Genomic DNA, 21,810 nt, shown 5'->3' with positions numbered 1-21,810 from the left:
TCGATTGGCCTGCTTTTGTGAGTTCAGATGCAAGGTAGTCTGGTTTGCCATTATGCAGAGCTTTACGGGTGCGACAAGTGGTTTTGAAGCAGTAGCGTGCTTTGATTGGTAGCCACTTTGGGGCTTATTTATGAGCACCTCCAGCCGGCAGTGCGTCACTTTTTGTGTCGCACCGGCAGAGTAAAATATGCGACAAACTGCAACATATGTACAAGGTAACGCATCTAAGCAGATGCGTCACTTTGTAAACCCTTGCACTACATTATGCTTGCGTAAGGTATATTGTATGCAGGGTGGGTGTTCCCCTGTAAAAAAGGGTCGTAGAAGTGGCGCAGTGAAATCTATCAGAACTCACCCCTCTACCTTTTGGACGCCACTGTGTCAAATCATTACACCTGCCTCACAGTAGACGTATGCCTGATGCAGGCCCTTTCACATGGGGCTTGGTCCATGTAAAAGCACACATTGCTGCAGTTGCGTCCATTTTCAGACACACTTCTGCAATGCATCAATTTTGCACTTAAAGATACATCAGGAATACTGATGTATCTGTAAATCCTTGCAACATGGTACGCCGTACAGTAAATAAGGCGCATCCAAGGTGTCGCAAGGAGGGCGCACTGAAATGTGTTGCATCGCTGTTTTTACACAGCCATGCAACACTTTTCATAAATGAGGCCTTTAGATTTTCTGGAAAGGGGAGATGTGATCGTATCTCTTTACTCCAGTGGCCATCCTTGCCGCTGAATTTAGACTGGCTTTCAGGGGGGCTAAGTGTGCCTTCTGTGCAACTATGAGGCTGGCATTCCCATAGTCTAATCTGGATAGTACTAGTGCTTGCATGGTGATTTGTAGGTCATTTGGTGGAAGGAAAGGCTTAATTTTGTTGAGGAGTTTTAGGTTATACAAGACACCTTTCACTGTGGACCTAGTGTGTGAAATCATGTTCAGGTTTGAGTCCAGGAAGATCCCCAGTGATTTGGCAGAGTCTGTCAGAGTCAGCTTGCAGTTCAGAGAGTCTAGGTTATTTAGCCATGTATGGATTTGTGGTTGTTGACCATGATTGGACAAAACTAAAATTTCTGTCTTTTCTTGGTTGAGTTTGAGGTGGTTGAGAGATAACCAGTCCTGAACTTGTTTGAGTGTGGCATTGCACCTGCAAATGTTGTGCAAAGAGGATATTTCCAGGTAAATCTGGATGTTGCCCACATAAAGGTGGTGGGCAATGTTTGCTTGTCTGAGTATTGCAGTGAGGGGCTCCATGTAGATGTTGAAGAGTGTCAGCAAGAGTACTGAGCCTTGAGGGTCACCTCGGGTGATGGCAGAGATGTTGGATGTTAAGTTGTTAATTTTTGTTAGTTGGAAGGGGTTGTGCAGAATCGAGGTAAACCACTGCAGTACTGTTCTGTCAGCTCTGATTCTCTGTTGCAGGGATTTCAAAAACAGGTTATGGTTGACTGTGTCGAAGGCCCCTGATAGGTCTAAAAGGATGAGCGGGCAGCATCTGTTTAAAACTGTGAATTGTTGCACACTCCATAGTTTCTTCATGTGCTGGAGACTGGCCGTATCTGAAAACAGCTGGATAAGGATTGGGGGTTCAAACCTTTCTGGTACTTTCAAATACACTATGAGACTAAAGCCTTGTCCTAATAGTCACTGTGAAGATAGTACATTTCACAACAGGAGTAGGAAATGAGAAATTTCAGCAAAGAATAGAACCAATAAAACCTTATAACTTGCTGTTCTCATGGGCCTTCCCTGAGTTTTTGTAATGAAAGATTACACAGTGCTTAGTCATAAAAGAAGAAGTGCAAGGGCCCAAAGTTTTGGTCATAAGCCGGTCTCTTGAATTTCATTGTGTCGAATGCTAATACTGTGAAGTCTTGCTTCCACATAATGCCTCTTTAATACACTGGCAGACACACCCTGCCCCTTTATTTCACTCTTCCAGCTTAATATTTTTTCTGCTTTCTCCCATTGCCATGGTGTTCCCTTCTTTCCCTTCTCCCTTGCACTTGGTTAAATTCTGGTGAGAAACATAAGTGCCAATCCATAAACACGAGTGCCGGTTGCCCCCACCTGCAACGATCGGCTCAAATTATGCAGTGGGAATACATTCAAAAGTGTTGCCTGGTACAAGAAATCGTCCTTGAAACCTGATGGGAGACAGTGGTCAAAGATTTGTCACATGGAGGGCATATTGGGATTCAACTCATATTTGCAGTAGGAGTCAGAGTCTTTCAAAGAAGAAAGAAAATGTGAATTACTATCCTTATTTGGATGTTTGATTCTCCTGTGAACAGAACTGGGCAACTAAGATCCCGAAAAAAAGATATCTTGGGTCCAGTGCTCTCTTCCTGTGTTTGTATGCCATACCAAATGTGGTGGTTAGTTTATTCAAGATATCTTAAAAGCCAGTGGCAGAAAGATTGTGCCTAAAGCCCCATAATGCAGTGCACCCTGGTTGGGTTGTTGCTAATAAAATGTAAATTAAGTATATCTGAAGCATCTACTTGCAGATGCTTTTTTCGGAAGAGTAAAAAGAATACACATCGAGTCACAATATTGTTTTGACAAATTGATTCATTGAAAGAAAATCTTAATGAAAAGAACAGTTTGAACATAAGATACAGCTTTTTACATTCCTTAGGAGGGTAAACTTTCACGTATTCCAAAAAGGATGTCTTCTTTCCTATGGTAAAGAGCAAACATTTCTTTTCACTTCAGATGAGCTGCTTTTCTCTTTCTGTAAAGAAACACAGTCATATTAGGTTATAGTGTATTGGGGATGTAGTGATTTAAATTATTTTTGCACACAACCCAGAGCAATGTCAGCATCACAGAGATGTAAATTGTGCAACCCAATATTATTTATTAACTTGTGACTCTGTTTTTTAAAGCTATAAATGATCTGTGTTCTAGAAGCCAATGTAAAATACTAAAACTGTATGCGCCTTCTTGCACCTTTCACTCGACTAATCTTAACCTTTTTGTTTTCCCCTAATCTCCCTGTGCTGCTTCACGATTCTGTTCATTCAAGCCACTCAGATCATATCCAGGGACTAGACTCCTATTTGGACAGAACTTCATCTACTCTTCCCACTGTCAAAATGATTCTTTGCTTGATGTTGGTCACAATTAATTCTCTTGTACCCCCATTCCCTCCCATTTCCCCTTAGTGTGAATTTGTAGAGATCTATATATGTAAGTATAGTAGGTTGTCTAGTCTGTGCTTGGGCTCTCAATCAACCGTTATCAGGCACCCAATTCAGCCAAACTGTATTTAACGTTTTATACACAGATTATTTTGCTATGTACAGAATTTCTTGTCAAAATGTTTATTATTCTTGCTGAATATATTAATTAAATAAATCTAATATTGAAATGAGAAAACACTGTTTGAAAACCGTTGGTGGAAGCAATATAAATAAATCAATAAAAGTGGCTGTGACCAAATTATAAATCGAACAGCTAAGCATAAGTGTGTTTGAGAGGATCATCCCTAGGAATGACTCGGGGGTTTGAGGGGGGGGCTTCGATTAAAATTGTTAATTAAGGTATTTCTTGTCACCCAGTGGGTGCTGTGAATTCTGGGTGAGAGGAGGTGCATCTTTCCACTCGACATATCACAAGCTAAAATATAAAAAGAAGTCTTTAATGTCCAAGGTTCATACATAAGAAGAAAAATAAGAAGTGCTGCTACAGATTATTTTCTTCCCATCGCTTGGTTTCCCGTGGCAGTGCAACATGAACATTTTGAAGGAGCAGTTGTGCAAAAGAGTTTTGTGAGTGCAAAATCAGAATGATTGTGGCTATAAACAAATTAGATTGCAACCCATTGTAAATTGGCTATACATTTGTTCAATGCAATATAAAATATGTTTGCTTAAGGTAGGAAGGTAATGTTTACTAATGGGACACAATATATATGTGCAAATTCCCTTTTCACATAATTTGCCAAGGACTCCCTGTTGACTCTTTTGATCCACTTGGCTGCAGCATCACTAAATTTGAAAATGAGGTGGCATTTCTTCCCTACTGTTGGCTTTTATTTACAAGCAATGACCGGGTTGTGATTGGTGGCCACCTCACACTGCAAATTCCTAGAAGAGAGGGCTGTTTTCATACATGCCTTTCTTTTAGTGAAATTTCTCTTTAAGCAATACTTATCATTCAATGATGTTCAGATTTCTTCAGACCCTCCAGCTACAAAATTTCAGCCTGTCATATATAGTTGTACAGTACGTCAAGAAAAGACCTTATGCAATATGCCACACAGGCAGTGGAAATATAGATGACACTGGGTTCTTTTCTGGCCAGTACAATGTTTCTATATCATTACACTTTCCAGCTCAGAATGGTGGATAGCTAGGCGATACTACATTTTCTCCAATTTTCCAAGCTGCAAAACTCTGTACATTGTTGTTTTAATCTCCAATAATTGTGCCAATCTCTTCCTAGTGGGGGTAAAAGAGCATGAAATCTATCTACTGCTTATAACCCTAATACTGCCACAAAGTGGAGTATGTTCCAGAATCGAGATTATGGGTCACTCAAAATGAGGCAGTAGGTGTTTCTACAGATCATGATATATTGTCTCTTCATTTGCGTCCCACTGTTTAAATTGAGATTTTTTGAGAAATGCTGGCATCAAAATAAATTGCTTAAATGTTGTAATTATATTGGATTTGTTGAAATGCAGTGATGGAATGTGTTTGATGCATCATTGCCTTTCTGTATCTAATTATTTCTCCTTTAAGTGTCCTCGTGTTCAAATGAGCATGTGAATAACTATTTTGCTCTTATGCATGTTTGGGAGGGTGGGATTATCAGAACTGATATTGTGACACTAACAGTGCTAGTGAAGCAACGTGGTAGGACTGTGTACAATATTGTGTTGCAACAAATGTGTAGAGCTGCTAGGTATATTTGTACACCTGTCCTTGAGGCTGGAGCTATCAACACATATTTGAGTCAACATGTTTGTTTTCCTAACCACCACAAAAAACTCTTTTATCTTTCATTGTTCCTATAATTATCAATGCTAAAAATGAGGACAAAAGTGAAAAAAGAGTGTGGTTGTTGTGATTTCTGATTGTTGGCCTCTTGTTGTCTAGAAAATATAGATTCTGAAAGAGCAATGTCCACACAAAAATGAATAAATATTTGTATAATGTTTACTGTTGCATGCATCACATACCTGATTTAATATTCAACCTTGAGCCGTGGAAGCACTGGTTGTAGTGGGAGTAGTAGTTGGTGGTGTAGTAGTGGTTGGAGTAGTAGTGGTCGGAGTGGTAGTGGTCGGAGTAGTAGTGGTTGGAGTAGTAGTGGTCGCAGTTGTTGTAAGATGATGATAATGATGCTTCTTCTTGTGCCCTTTTTTTTCTTGTGACTGGAAAATAGAGAACACACAAGAAAAATATGATACACTCTAATACATTATAATACAGATGTACATAAAACACCACACCACAATGTTTTTGCTCACTACAGGTACCGAAGCAGAACATTCCAACAAAGCTTTATTTCTAGGGCCATCAAACACCAGAATACGTTTTAGGATCTAAAGCACATTCACTGCAGGTAATTGCCCTTTCTGATGCAGAAATATGGCTGTTTATTGTTTTATCTGGAACCATTCACATTTTCCCCCAATAAAACAAAAATTCAAGGACTGCAAGTATGAAAGTGTGTGTTGAAATGTTGAGTTTGTAACAACTGAAATGGGAAACATAGGCCTTCAAAATATTCTGACCACAAAGTGACCTAATCGTGAACGCTTATGAGATGAGCTGCTGCTTTTCCCCCACATTACGATAGCACAGAATGTAGGAGCCTTTTTAAAAAAATTAAATAAAAATTTGTACTGCAGGTTGACTCCTTTACATGGATGTAGATTTCTGAATTTCAGAAATTCACAAATCTTTATAAAGGTATTCCTGAAAAAGGTTTGGTATGTGACCGTCCTGAGCTTCTCAGAAGCGGTCGCTCCCCTCGCTGCTCCCTGCTTCCACCTGGTATCGTAGCGCTCTGATTGCCACGCATTGGACGCATTGCTCACACTGCTAGAATTTGTTTGTCATCGTAGCGCTTATTGCCAGACTTGCTTGCACTGCTGAATATTAAGTGATCGTAGCGCTTCACCATTAGACCGTGCTTTGCTATTCACTGTGCCATTGTTATTTACTGTGCCACTCGCTTTGCCTGCTCTGATAATTGTTGCCTGACTGTGCTGCCCAGTTCATAGCGCTTAATTAACTAAGGTCGTGCCCCAATCTCATCCTGTTTCGCTTTTGACTTGCTGTCATTTTGTTGTTTGTTGTTGTGCCTCCCAGCCCGGCTCTCCACCCCGCTCCCGCCTCCCAGCTGCTCCTCCCTCCCACAGAGAGTGTAAGCTCTACCCGTCCTGCAATAGCGCTGTGACCTTCCTGAGCTTCTCAGAAGCGGTCGCTCCCCTCGCTGCTCCCTGCTTCCACCTGGTATCGTAGCGCTCTGATTGCCACGCATTGGACGCATTGCTCGCACTGCTAGAATTTGTTTGTCATCGTAGCGCTTATTGCCAGACTTGCTCGCACTGCTGAATATTAAGTGATCGTAGCGCTTTACCATTAGACCGTGCTTTGCTATTTACTGTGCCATTGTTATTTACTGTGCCACTCGCTTTGCCTGCTCTGATAATTGTTGCCTGACTGTGCTGCCCAGTTCATAGCGCTTAATTAACTAAGGTCGTGCCCCAATTTGTCCTGTTTCGCTTTTGACTTGCTGCCATTTTGTTGTTTGTTGATGTGCCTCCCAGCCCGGCTCTCCACCCCTTTCCCGCCTCCCAGCTGCTCCTCCCTCCCACAGAGAGTGTAAGCTCTACCCGTCCTGCAATAGCGCTGTGACCGTCCTGAGCTTCTCAGAAGCGGTCACTCCCCTCGCTGTTCCCTGCTTCCACCTGGTATCGTAGCGCTCTGATTGCCACGCATTGGACGCATTGCTCGCACTGCTAGAATTTGTTTGTCATCGTAGCGCTTATTGCCAGACTTGCTCGCACTGCTGAGTATTAAGTGATCGTAGCGCTTCACCATTAGACCGTGCTTTGCTATTTACTGTGCCATTGTTATTTACTGTGCCACTCGCTTTGCCTGCTCTGATAATTGTTGCCTGACTGTGCTGCCCAGTTCATAGCGCTTAATTAACTAAGGTTGTGCCCCAATCTCGTCCTGTTTCGCTTTTGGCTTGCTGCCATTTTGTTGTTTGTTGTTGTGCCTCCCAGCCCGGCTCTCCACCCCGCTCCCGCCTCCCAGCTGCTCCTCCCTCGCCCCACCCCCTCCACTAACCACTTATGACAGATGCTTTTGCGCGCAGCGTTCACGCGCAGCGGTGGCGCCCCATGCGCGCCGAAGTCGCGCCAAAGGTAAGCCCGCCTACGCCCGTCCGCACCTGGACCGCGCCCAGCACCAGACCCCCTGGCCCCCGCAAAATCCACCCCGCCCGCATAACATACGACGCCGCAACCCTCTCAGCCCTTAACCCCGGCCGCCCACCAAACTGCTACCAAGCCGCCCCAGGACACACCCATGGACCCTTCACCTGCCACTCCTGCAAGCTCGACTGCATCAGGACCCACACCAAATCCAAAGACTCCAAACAGAGCTCCGTCACTAACCACCTAAAGTGCATCCTGCTCAACACCCGCTCGGTCCACAGACACGCCATTGAACTCTGGAACCTACTCGACACTACATCGCCGGATGTCGCCTTCCTTACAGAAACCTGGATGAATGCCTCATCAGCACCCGACATCGCCACAGCCATCCCGGACGGCTACAAGATCATCCGCAAGGACCGCACCAACCAAACAGGAGGAGGCATCGCCGTCGTCCATAAGAACACCATCCGCATCACGTCCAGTTCCGACGACTACCTCGCTACCGCCGAACACCTTCACTTCCAGATCCACACCGACCCCAAGACCACACTCAGAGGCACCCTCATCTACAGACCACCAGGACCCCGCACACAATTCAGCGATGACATCACTGACTTCATCAGCCCACACGCCCTTCCCTCCGAGGACTACATTCTACTGGGAGACCTCAACTACCACCTGGAAAAGAAAAACAACTGCAACACCACCATCCTTTTGGACAACCTGGCCAACCTCGGACTCAAACAACTTGTCAACACCCCCACCCACTATGCCGGACACACGCTCGACCCAATCTTCACCTCCAGCAAGCACATCTCCTTCAATCACACCACAGCTCTCCACTGGACGGACCACAGCTGCGTTCACTTCAACTAAAAAAAGACCACGACCCACAACCCCCCACAACCTATTCCCCGAAGAAACTGGAACAAAATTACTACCGACCAGCTCTTCACATCGCTTCACCAAAACCCTCCTGCGAAATCATCGGACCCAAAACAAGCAGCCACCAACCTCACACAATCGATCACCCACAGCGCCGACGAACTAGCACTCCTGAAAAACCATCAAATCAAGCAAGTTAACAAAAAATCCCCCTGGTTCAACGATAACCTTAAGAAATCCAAGAAGTTATGACGCACCCTCGAGAAAGCCTGGAGAAAAAACCCAACCACTGACAACCTGACCACCTTCAAGAACGCCACCAGCAAACACCACCAACTGATCCGATCCGCCAAGAAATCAGCATTCAAGGATCGACTTGACAACAACGCCCACAACAGCAAGGAACTATTCAACATCGTCAAAGAATTTACCAACCCCACCGCCGGCACCAACGACATCACTCCCTCCCAAGACCTCTGCGACTCCCTAGCCTCTTTCTTCTACAACAAACTCGCCGACATACATAACAGCTTTGAACACCAGTCCGGAGATCAGTCCACTCCACCCACCTCCGAACCAAAACCCCCCTCTATCAACCTTTGCGCCTGGAATACAATCACCACTGAAGACACCATCCGCCTGATGAACTCCATCCACTCAGGATCGCCAACCGACCCATGTCCCCACCACATCTTCAACAAAGCAGACTCCATTATCGCACCCCATCTCCGAGACGTCATCAACTGCTCCCTCAACTCCGCTACCTTCCCGGAAAGCTGGAAACATGCAGAACTCAGCGCCCTTCTGAAGAAACCCACAGCAGACCCCACTGAACTTAAGAACTACCGCCCCATATCGCTCCTCCCATTCCCTGCCAAAGGTATTGAGAAAGCCGTCAACAGTCAGCTCGCCGCCTTCCTCGAATCCAACAAATTCCTCGGCCCCTCACAGTCCGGCTTCCGAGCCAAACACAGCACCGAAACCGCCCTCATCGCAGCAACAGACGACATTCGAACTCTACCGGACAACGGAGAAACAGCTGCCCTCATCCTATTAGACCTCTCCGCTGCCTTCGACACAGTCTGTCATAGCACCCTCATACAACACCTCAGCAACGTCGGAATACAAGGAAAAGCATTGGACTGGATCATCTCGTTCCTCGCCGGAAGAACCCAGAGAGTCCACCTCCCCCCTTTCAGATCAGAGGCCACCGAAGTCATCTGCGGCGTACCACAAGGATCATCACTCAGTCCCACCCTCTTCAACGTATACATGAGTCCCCTCGCATCCATCGCATGCCAACACAACCTCAACATCATCTTCTACGCAGACGACACCCAGCTGATCCTCTCCCTCACCAAAGACCCAAACACCGCCAAAACCAACTTACACGAAGGAATGAAAGAAGTAGCCTAATGGATGAAGAATAGCCGTCTAAAACTGAACTCGGACAAAACGGAAGTCCTCATCTTAGGATCATCCCCCTCCGCCTGGGACGACTCATGGTGGCCACCGGCCCTGGGAACCGCACCCATACCTACGGACCACGCACGTAACCTGGGCTTCATCCTGGACTCCTCCCTCTCGATGACCAAACAAGTCAACGCCGTCTCATCCTCATGCTTCAACATCCTACGCATGCTCAAAAAAATCTTCCGCTGGATCCCCACCGAAACAAGAAAGACGGTCACCCACGCACTGGTCACAAGCCGACTGGATTACGGAAACACCCTTTACGCCGGAACCACAACCAAACTACAGAAAAACTCCAACGCATCCAAAACGCCTCAGCTAGACTCATTCTGGACATCCCCCGTCAAGCTCACATCTCCGGTCACCTGGAAGACCTCCACTGGCTCCCCGTCAACAAGAGAATAACGTTCCGTCTCCTCACCCACGCACACAAAGCCCTCTATGACCTAGGACCCGAATGCCTCAACACGCGACTGTCCTTCTACACCCCCACCCGCCAACAACGATCAACCAATCAAGCCCTCGCCGCAATTCCGCGCATCCATAGATCCACCATGGGGGAAAGAACCTTCTCCTACTTAGCGGCCAAAACCTGGAATTCTCTCCCCACCCACCTCCGCCTTGTACAGAACCACCTCTCCTTCAGAAAGCAACTAAAAACTTGGATATTTGATAAGTAAATGACCCCCCCCCCTCCCCCAAGCGCCTTGAGACCCTCTGGGTGAGTAGTGCGCTATACAAATTTCTGAACTTGAACTTGAACTATGTTTCGCTCGTATAGAGAGCCATTAGCATAGATGACTGGACTGTAAATCTAATAATTAATTGCTATGATAAAACAATAGTGGGTAACAGAACGTGTTAAACACTGTTGCTACATCATAAAGAAATTCCAGGCTGCTCCAGCTGAGTACTGAGAGAGCCTGACAGAGCAGTGCTGGAAAGCAAGGAGCACAGCTTCAGGAAGAGAGGGAAGGTACACAGAAGAGGGGTTAGATGGCAAGATGCCACATTTTGATAAAAAGAATTGGACAGGGAGGACAGGCCACATTTTGTATGGGTCCGTGTTACTTCTCTGTCCCTGCATAGCAGTTGAAAGCAGCGGCAGGTGATTTTAGGGCCATATATTACATACAATTATAGATGGATAAAAAGTGGATTACAGTGATGTTTCTTCACCTTGAAGTCCTAAGTGACATTATAGACTGCTTGAGCGTTGCTCTCATTGTCTATTTGAAATCCCTCTAAACACCTTACTGATAAACCATCCACATAACCATCTATAAAGCTACATGTTATTTATGGCGCCTATAGAGAGCCTTTGGCATAAACAGCAGGATTCTAAATCCAGTAATTCACTACTAAGACATATAAACAATGGGTAACAGAACTTGTTAACCACAGTTGGTACATCATAAAAGAATTATAGCCTCCTTGTCTGGGCTCTCTAAGAGCCTGCCAAAGCAGCACTGGAGATCCCTGTGTACACTTTCTTCAGGGGATGGAAGGGAAGGTACAGAGAGTTCTTAGGAATGGGTGGCATGAAGATATATATTTTGTTTTCAAATTTGGGACATGGAAGAGATCCTATGGCCCTCATTAATCCTCTTTTTCTGTTTAGCAGTTGAAAGCAGGGGCAGATGTATTTAGAGGCCATGCATAATTTAAAATTATAGCTGGGTTAAAAGTGAATTATGAGGATTTTACCCATCTGCCATCTATAATTCCTTATTTGATATGGGAGAAGCTGTCTGAAGTTGGTGGGAAGCAGGAAGACAGATTTTTCTTAGTACCTTTGGGACAGGGAGTGGGGCCATCTTATGTATGGCTCCCTATAACTCCTCTGTCCTTGAGCAACTGGAGCAAATGAGTTTGGGGACCATACATAATCTAAAAATAAAGAGTAGATAAAACTGATGTTTTTGATCTAGATGTACTCACTGACATCATAAACATCACAATCGTTGCTCTTGTTATTTATTTGATGTTGCTCAGAACCTCTTGGTGAATGACAACCCTGATGTTCAATGTTACCTATCTAAAATTCTATATGTTAATCGCTACTTACATAAATGTGAAATGCTCTCCACCTATGTCATTTTCTTAGTGTACCAGTGCACATGGGACAATACCCTTCCATGCTTGCAATCACATTTTTGCTGTTTCAAAAGGACATTATTTTCCACAAGTGATAAAGATCTTCGCCTTTTCCATTAGTTGTGGGTGTGTTGATTTCCCATTCACACTCAAGAATGGGATTTACTCATTCTTTTCACAGGAATAAATCTCTGAGCATTTCTAAGATTGCAAGAGGTCACTAGTATGTGAATGTGAACATTGCCGTATTCCGAAATCATTGGTATGTGGGTTGTTCCTAGGATTTCAGGGCATCCTTTTGCTGGAGTGTTCACGCCCTGTCCTTGGAGGATTATATTGTTTAGTATTAACACATTTGGGACAATATCATGCATATGTAAATCACTTTATACGTGTAACTTCAGGATTTCGGACTACCAAACTCAAATTTACAATTTTAATAGAAGTAAGACCTACACTCAAAAAAGGGTCAATTTTTGGAGTCCACAATCAAACGTTTTCTTGCAGCAGAATGTGACTGCTCTCCATGTATTCATCCAATCATCAGTGACCGCATTCACTCATTACAGTATTCTTTTTCCCACTCGTAGGCCTGTACAAATAATTGTCTGAAGATTTCAGTCTAAAAACAAGACAGTTTGAAGCATCTGACTTCAAATCCACTAATGAAAGGAACTTTGATTTATAACTTTTATTTTATCTTTCATCATGAACCTCATTTCCATCTACACGCACTGAAAGGATTCACTCATCCAGGATTGAGTAGTGAAACACAATACTCATGTAGAAATATTACAGTTTGACTGCTTACTTTGCCCCAGTACATTAGAGCACACTTGTGAAGTAGATCATACGCTTCAAGCTTTAACTACATGAGCTATTTATTGGAACATATCAAAAAGGACTCCACGGGCCATATCATGATGGTCTTTAATTGAACAGGTCAAAGCCTAGTGCATATATTATGTGCCTGCAAGAAGTAAAGTCAATTTATTTGACCTGATATTTTTCTGAGTTACTGCTTTATTTCCTGACAGAACTACTCAGAAACAGTAAGCAAGGTTTGCCTCTTTAAATTTCTGATCTGTAATGTCTGAAAAATACCAAGTAACTAAGAGAAGTATCGAGTTAAATGAATTCACTTTATGTCCCATAGGTGCATAAAACAGGTGCTGGACTCTGCTCTTCACCTTTGAATTTGACCCATATAGCCAGCTTCTACAGGAAAACACGCCAAGACTTAATTATACATGAATTGCTGATATGTTGCCTCTTTGGCCAATGTATCTAGGAATAATGTAAAGAAAAAGCTATGTTGTCTATTTGGGATTTCTTGTGTTCTTTTCCAGAGAATTAGCAGTGGAGGTGTACTGTTCTATCTTAAACAATGCCAAAAAATAATGTAGATATGGTTGGTCCATGGTTATATTTGTCCTGGAAACATGGAATGGAATACTTAACAAAGTAAGTACCATTGATTCAAATTGAATTGTTTCCTTCCTTTTATTTTATCTAAGTGCTTTATTCATGGTCCAGGTGGTGTAGACTCTAACATCATTCAATCCCAGAAGCCCGAATATTATCCACAGAGAGTCCAGAAAAATATTTTATAAAGACCGGGAAATTGGATACAATGAACCAATAAGACAAATTACCATACAAAGGTAGAATGCCTTGTTAACTGCAGGATGTAAGAAACTATTGCAGAATGTCTCATACTTACACCACTGTCACTTGCACTCCTCTCATCCCGTTCAAAGGCCTGGAAAGGAGGGAAAAGAACGATTTAGAAGAAAGCACATTCTTAGCCAGGTGTAGTTGGGGTGCAATGCAATGCAAAAGTGACACTGAATTCAACCATTAACTTAACGTTAACTTTACCACTTGTAACTGAACCATTCAGCTACCCTCTCAACCAGCCTCAATGGCATAAGAACGCATTTCCCTCCATCATATCAGATGCCACTCCTTTGACAATGAGCCCTTTGTTATTTACATCAGCTGCAAAGCAGGGCCAAAATGAGGTAGAATCTGCTATGTGCATTCCACACACAGCTCATTCATTCCCTAAGATTCTGGGAGATTGATGTTATCAACAGTGCATTATAGGAGTTTTATTCTGAAAAACATGCTAATGTTATACAATAAATGGCAAATACCACCACTGGTGACATACTGCCCATTAGAAAAGTAGAAAACAGACTTTAGCAGCGAATTGCATTTGACCAAGTGCCCAGAGGCAGAGAAATTGCTTTAACACAGGCTTTCCATCTACAGGAAACTGGACCATCGCTGAAGGTTGAGCTGCAAATGTGCTAAAACTAATGCCAGTACCTAGGAGTGCTCACTACATGTTTGAGAGCTGAAAGAGACACCCCATGCACGCCATATATTTTATTTTTAATCCCTGAAGATCGAACCCTGGCCTTTTCCATTTTCTTCTGATCAGGACTTCAGTGGGTTGCCAGGTTATAATGTTCAATAACCTTATAAAAGAACTCTGCCCTCAGCCTCATACCTCTATATGGTTATGGGATTCCTCAGTGACTTGCAACAACCTTATAATGTACGGCAGAGGGTACTGTATCCCTTATATTACACTGTTTGTTTCCCCTTTTAATAAATAGTGTTTTGTCCTTAATTCTAGGCGCTCTGCTAGTTTAATGCCTTCTCTACCCTTATCAGTCCACACTGCAAAGTAGAGGCTTTAACATCCGTAACAGTAATATCACTTATGTTAGTCATGGATTTGTCAGAGTAGTTTTTCCGAACACTGATATAAACTGATGTTGTCTGCCTGCAGCTTATGGGATTTCAAAACAAAATATTACACACTGCGCATGCTTTATCATCACTTCAAGACTGCTCATTATTTAATGTCAATTTCAAGAACAGACACATTTTGAAATGCTTCAAACACCCAGAAGATCCAAAAGCACCATTTGAGCCATAAGAATGCAGTAGGACATGTTTCCAATTCCCCTTTTAGGGAAAGGACTACCGCATACATGAAAGTGGGAATATCTACTTATCAACAGAAGCACAAAAGATATTTTCACTAGAAGCATTGTTGAGGGATACTAACAAGGTAATACATGTCTGCTCATGTCCCACACATCACTCACCGCACACATCACTCACCGCAATGCAAACAGCTAAGGCCAGAAGGCAGGACACCACAACTAAGGTCCTCATCTTTTGTAAATGGTATCTACAAGGGAATGTAAAAACAAAGAAGTTATTAAAGAGTACATTTCAAAAGGTTTTTCAGGAAGAAATAAAAAAAAAAGTGTGTATACTATAAGCACAGGAGTAAGGCACTGTGTGAAAGAGATGTAGTGGGGCACTATGTAGAAAACAAGTTTATCTATATAGATTTTCTGCGATGAAAGGTGTGTCTCACTTCAATCAATCAATCATCATCATCATCATATTAAACTTCATTCGGTTTTACATCGTGTAAACCATAAAAGTCACAATAAATGAACACAATCCTTAGATACATACATTATATAATTCAAGTCTTTAAAACATATAAAGTACTACGAATGCAGTACTTAAATGACATAGTTTCACATAAAAGGCAGGTGATGACATACCTAAAACTATAGGTGCCACTTCCCCATAAACAGCTAATATTCAAGGCAAGCCCTATTTCTCATCAGTGATTTCAGGTACCCTACAATAAAGATTATGCAATCGGGTTTCAACAACTGAAGGTACAAGAGTGCTGGGCGCACCTGGTTAAAATTAAGCCTCTTTAAAAGGGGGAGTAAAAAATGACTCCGGGGCACATCATAATGTTTGCAGAGGAACATAAAGTGAAGCAGATCCTGTGGAGAGAGGTTGTCGCAGCCTCAGTGTGCTAACATCTGACCTCTGCAACACCCTATTGGCACCGCAATTAAAAGATGACAAAAGTCAAGTCGGAACCTAGTCAATAAAAACCACTCATAGGTAGTCAATGTCCCCAGAAGATATGGTTCTGTTAATGGATGAGTTTTTATGGTCAGAAATTTGCGAACACTAGATTTGCACAGTTCCTGGTCATCTCTTTCCAACTTCCTTCTAGAGATAAAAGCATCTTTAACAAAATCAACATCCTTTTTGTAACAGTTGAGGGTTTTAGGAAAAGGTCAGGGCAGCCCAGCTCTGAGAAGTGACCTGTAATGTACCTCAGCCAGGGAATTCTGGACATATGATCCAGGGACATACAGTCCATCATGATCTGCTGGGTTAGTTTTAATTCTTTGTTGAGCCAGCACTTGAGCCACAACACTAGAGGGTGCAAAGCAACAGTATCACATAAAAAGGGGATCCCCAGTTCTTCATGGGCTATCAGATTCAATAAGCCAGTTGGCATTCCCAGCAGGAGCTTCAAAAAATTATTTTTTACCACCTGCAACGAATCTGCCGGGGTGTACCCCCACACTTCGCCTCCATAACTTGCAATCGATACACCCTTTGCCTGGTAGATTTTCAGCATCGCTGAGATTGGGCACTTGCCCATCTTAGCAGCAAAGCGGAAAGTTGCGGCAACTGTTCGTGTGAGCTCCCCCTTCTTCCTTTGAATAAGAGGCCCCCACTTCAGGCGCTCGTCCAGCACTACCCCCAAATATGAGAAAACAGGCGTTGTGGGGATCTTCTCAGGACCTACTGAGAAACAATACTTTTTCTTTTGTCGTAGCCCCACCTGCATAATACATGATTTTGCGTTATTAATCTTTAGATTACGGGACCCCATACAATTCAAAAAGGCATCTAATAGGCATTGCAAACCTCTGGCAGTTCTTTCTATCAGGACAGCATTGTCCGCATATGGGAGGACAGGGAGACCCCGACAGCCCACATAGGGAAAGTCAGCCCCCGTCGATACCAGTGCTCCCTCCAGGTCATTGATATATAGGTTGAACAGGAAGTGTGCCAAAATGCAACCCTGCCACACCCCTCCCTTGATATCGAATTCCCTGGAGACCCGGAGGTGCTTCTTATATCGAATATTTGCTTCGGTTTCCCTATGCAAATCCATCAGGAAGTCCACGATATCGGCTTCCACGCCCATGGCCCTCATGGACTGCCACAGTTTGACCCAGTTGACACAGTCAAACGTGGATGATAAGTCCATGAAGGCCATGTTGATCGTACCCGGGCGGTCCATCGTGTACTTACCAAGGATCAAATACGGATTTAAACATTGGGCCACCATTGACTTTTCTGCCCTAAACCCATATTGGGTATCAAAAATGATGTTACCTTCCTCTGCCCATGAAGATACTCTCTGCAGTAAGACCCCTCCCAACACCTTAGCCAAATAATCAATGAGCGAGATAGGCCAGTAACAATGTGTACTATTATGATCCCTCTTTTTAAATACTGGGACGATAGTAGAGATTGCCCAAGCAGCAGGGCTTTCATCCTTGGCTGCTGCATTCAATACAACAGTCAGGGTTGGTGCCCAAAATGAGGGATTCGATTTGAAAACGTCCAGCGGAAGTCCGTCCGGGCCTGGAGCCTTGTTACTCGATAAACCTACAATTCCCGACTCTATCTCTGTCCTCTCGAAAACCATGGACTCAGCAGTAGGTGAATAAGATGGTGGATCAAGATTACCAATTGGGCCCTTGAACATGAGTTGAAAATGGGCCACCCATTCCTCTTCTGTAATATGAGAGCCTAGAGAGGTCTATTAACAATGCCCCAGAATCGTGAGCCATTCCTCAGAGTACTAGACTCCACCAACTCGCTCCATGTCTCCTCCTTAATTACACCTTTACGTTTAGCTAGGGCCTTTTTATATCCTGTTCGACAGGCCTGTATGTGAGTAGAATTCCTAGGCACGGTTTTCAAAGCCTCCCTTAACTTACGTGCTGCATAGGAACAAGAGGAATCAAACCATCCCGGATTAAAATTGGAAACCCTACAAGCTGGAGCCCTCAATATAGCCCTTGCTTTACAAGTGATTGAGCTAAAGGCACTGAGAACATTCCCTGGCAAGCTCTCCGGATAAACACAGAGGGCAAGTTTAGCTGCACATTTGTCTCTTAACTCCCTATAAAAAGCATCTGGATCAATCTGGGACCATTTTTAGACGGCACCCACTGTCTACAGGTCTCATTTTTCCCTTTCTCCCCACACTGGGCTTGTAGGACAGAAGCATGCCACAAAAGTGTACACAAAGAGGATTGTGGTCACTATAGACTGTATCTTTGATAGCGAACCTCTTAAAAAGGGATTGAGAAAGTGAGAAGACTAAAATATGGTCTATGAAAGACCCAGTGCCTCTCCCTTTCAAGGTGGGAATCAGGGTTGTACTGTTTGGGGCAGAAAGGGACATCAGTGAACGCAGGTGAAATTCATCAACTAAGTTATTTAATTTGTCTCCCTGTAAAGAATGTTCATAGTGAAACCTGCCCATTCTGTGACATCCCATATGTTAGTGATCTTAGGATCCCCACACGGGTGGATATTAAAATCTCCCAATACCATCATTGAATATAAACTTAAATCACATAACTTCCCTAAGTAATGACTCAATTGAATAATACTGCCCTCCTTTTTTCCATTTGGTGGGTTGTAAAAGTTGATCAGGGTCATTCTCTTATTCCCCTTCTTAAGCGTGATAGCCTGTATGTCCTGTTCGGCGATAGGGCAAATTTGTACCAGGCAATCAATAGCCAGGGAGATATATAGGACCAAACCTCCTTTGGCTCTGCCACTGGTTGAGGGGATTGCAGGAACAAAAAATCCTTTAAGGCCTTCCAAGAGCAGGTTACAATCCACTAACCAGGTCTCTTGCAGGCAAATTACAGAGAATTGCCTAATAAACTGATGCCACAAAGGGTCATGAAACTTGTCTGCCAAACCTGCTATGTTCCAGGATATGATATTTCTTGCCACCTCAGGGGTTGATAACTCAGTTTGTTGTGAGAAGGGGGGAATCGAGAGGGTAGACTCTGACTCAGTCGTCATGCTCATGTTAGCCTTCCGTTGGTACCTTGGCTCTACTGCAGGCACATTCAAGGTATCCAGTCAATCACAATCCTCCAACCTCGATAGCATAGAAAACCGATGGACTAATGCTAGGGGGGGAGGTGCAACAAAATTTGGGTGGGGATCCCATGGATTACTTGTCTTGCGAAGTGGTTGTAAATATCCATAATTATTACCTGCGGCAATTCTGTGTTGCCATCTATCTTGTGAAGGTTCCCTATCGATATTCCCCCTATTAACCCTGTGGCATTCCACTCTGAAGAAAAAACACAGGGATAAAGCCTGTATTAAAGACCCATGAGTTGATTGGCCTGCTTGAATAACGCCTGATAAAATTCTTTCTGCAACAGCTGCCCTATTGAAGTTAACTAAGACACTATCACCACCACCCACCTTACTGGAACTTCCAACCCATGCCACTTGACGCACCATAATGATGCTTCGGTCTACACCAGGGCCCGCGGAGGTATTATTTGATAGCCAGTGAAGTACCTTATTCTTCAAATTGTTGTAGTCTTCATACATACCAGGGTGAAGAGGCGAGACGTTACCCAAAACAACTACGTATGGTGTAGATTCCTGTGGGAGATGAATAGTCGGAACGTTCTGACATGCTTCCCCAGATGGCACATCATTGCCATCCGACTGACCTACTGCACTACGAGTGGCCTGTTTATACAAAGAGTCCACCTGGGGCCCACTGGGTATTGGGGCGCCCCGTGGGCCATTGATCTCCCTATTGGCTGGCTGCACTGCTTGACACTGTGCATGTGGCATATCTGCGTGAATTTTAGTTAAGTTTCTAGAAGTGCTTGTACTCAAATTGGCTTCAGGATCTTGTACACATACGACCATACATTTGTTTTTTACAACAGTCCAGATGCCCCCCCAGCAAGACTACTCTCTATTGCTGACAGCCTCTCCAAAATAGGACTCAATTTAATATCCAATAGGGTGGCCATTATATCATTAAGAGTCTTGGTAGCCTTTAGTCTAAATTTAAGGCTACCGATTTGGACACCAGAGGTTTATTTAGAGGCTTGGGGGCTGGGTTCAGCTTAGTTCTTTTAGCTTTACTCCCAATAGTTTGGAGTTTACGTTTGGTACTCCCCTGGATGGTAGGTTGACTGGGCTGGACGAGCGGGTGAGTTGTTGTAGGGCTCAATAAGTTGGAGCTATCCTTCCCTTGAGTTAAAACAATGCTTCCTCTTCTATCGATATTGATAGCTAGGGAGAGAGGTCTATGTGAGGTCTGGGGAAGCACTGAGGGGGGAACTTCATTAACAGGCGATAAGCCTTTGGTGACGGCAAGAACTAAAGGCGACCCCTGGCTGCTATCATAACAGACTGATGAAAGGACAGTCTGAAGCACGCTAGGTCTAAATAGGGGCGTACCCATACCGTTGGTGGGTGATCTGGAAAGACACCTGTGCACAAGTTCTATCTCTTTATCGATGACAGCAGCTGCTCTTTGCAAGAAAGAGTCCATTGTAGTAACGGTAGAAACAGTGGAAGAAGAGCTTGCCACCGAATTGGTCCCAATGGCTCCAGTCTGAACCTTTCTCCTCCCCATGCCGTTGGTAAACTTTGATGTTGCCACAACACGTGCACCGGCAAACACAAAGATATAAGAACAAAAGAAAGGAAAATATAATATCTAGACAATATTCATGTACAAGAGGGATACTTTTTGCTTCAGTTTATACGCTCAGAGATGCCCCAAACACTTGGTTCAAAAAAGGCCTTTACTCCCAACAATAAGTTCACAGCCGATGCCAAGCGCCAAGCACCACGTGTTAAAATTCCTTACTGTCTTCAACAAAGTCTGTGTAATAGAGGTTGTTTCAGGTTCAGCCTACCTCCATACACGGGGCACGTCTCAATGTCCGGTTAGCAACAACTCATTTAAAGACCATTCGATATCCTTAGCGATAAACCAAAAGAGGCGGCCCAGCCCAGCCTCTACCGGTCTCAGACGGGCTCAGACGGGCCCGATAGCTTTATTTGATTTCGTTTTTAAATCATAAAAGCACTATAATAGACATTCATTCTAAAAACACATTTTTACAAGGAAATGATTTCATGATAATTAAAAATAGTCAGACATCAGCTATTTTCATAAAAAATGTCTATAGTTTATAAAAAATTTCAGAAAAGAGACAACAGCTAAAATAGTCAGTTCATCATCTAAACTTTGCATCGCTAAAAACGCTATATGGCAATGTCTCAGCCCCATCTTTTTTAAAACTGGCTTTAAAAATCTTTTTCCTGGGTGCAAATAAAAATTACAGAATAGGGTGATGTGTAATGTACATTGTTGTGATATAGCGTCACATGGGCAGGCACCTACTGTTTTCGACCAATCCTTAGTAATGGGGAAACTCACCAATCTATGTATGATCCCCAAACAAATTCGTGTTAAAAGCATCCTCTCATCGGGCCCAGGGACACAAACTAGGTATGGTTGGATAGCATAACATTATAGCATTAATTGGTTCTCCATGACTGATTGTTTAACAATCTCAGTGGTGAGTCTATTCATTTGTAAATGTGCTAGGCAAAGTGTTTTTAAAGACTTTCTCAACCATTTGATGATACTATCTGGATCTTCAAAATATTCTGGGCGGCTAATATCACACGTGAACTTTTTGATGTAATTTAGCCACGGGATAGAGGACCCCCTCTCCATGCTCAAGCAATACCTAATCACCTCATGGTTAAAATTAGTCTCCTCGGTAGCCCAAACCTTGTGCCACAGTAAAATCGTTTTGATTTTGGCCAGATCTGCTATATAAGTCAGCCCAGGTTCAGAGTGACAAACAAAGTTTGCCGTGCTGGAAGGGATGGCCAGTAAATACTTTGTAAATGCATTTACTATTAGTTGGATAGGGTTCACGACTTTGTAGCCCCAAATGCCTGCTCCATACATAGCTGTAGATAGGCCCTTA

At 43.6% G+C, this 21,810-nt stretch overlaps 1 long non-coding RNA gene across 1 annotated transcript in view; it reads right to left on the bottom strand.

The window, feature by feature from the left end:
• The window catches only part of LOC144819667 (uncharacterized), a 137,411-nt gene extending 123,785 nt beyond the window's left edge, over nucleotides 1-13,626 (bottom strand). The window contains exon 1 of the long non-coding RNA XR_013607504.1: nucleotides 13,596-13,626. This is a non-coding gene — a long non-coding RNA (uncharacterized LOC144819667). The remainder of the gene's footprint in view (nucleotides 1-13,595) is intronic.
• Nucleotides 13,627-21,810: the final 8,184 nt, after the last annotated feature.

Source organism: Lissotriton helveticus, chromosome 2_1 (genome assembly GCF_964261635.1).
Source record: "Lissotriton helveticus chromosome 2_1, aLisHel1.1, whole genome shotgun sequence".
In the NCBI taxonomy this organism is placed as follows: domain Eukaryota; kingdom Metazoa; phylum Chordata; class Amphibia; order Caudata; family Salamandridae; genus Lissotriton; species Lissotriton helveticus.
This window is presented reverse-complemented; position numbering and strand designations above follow the sequence as displayed.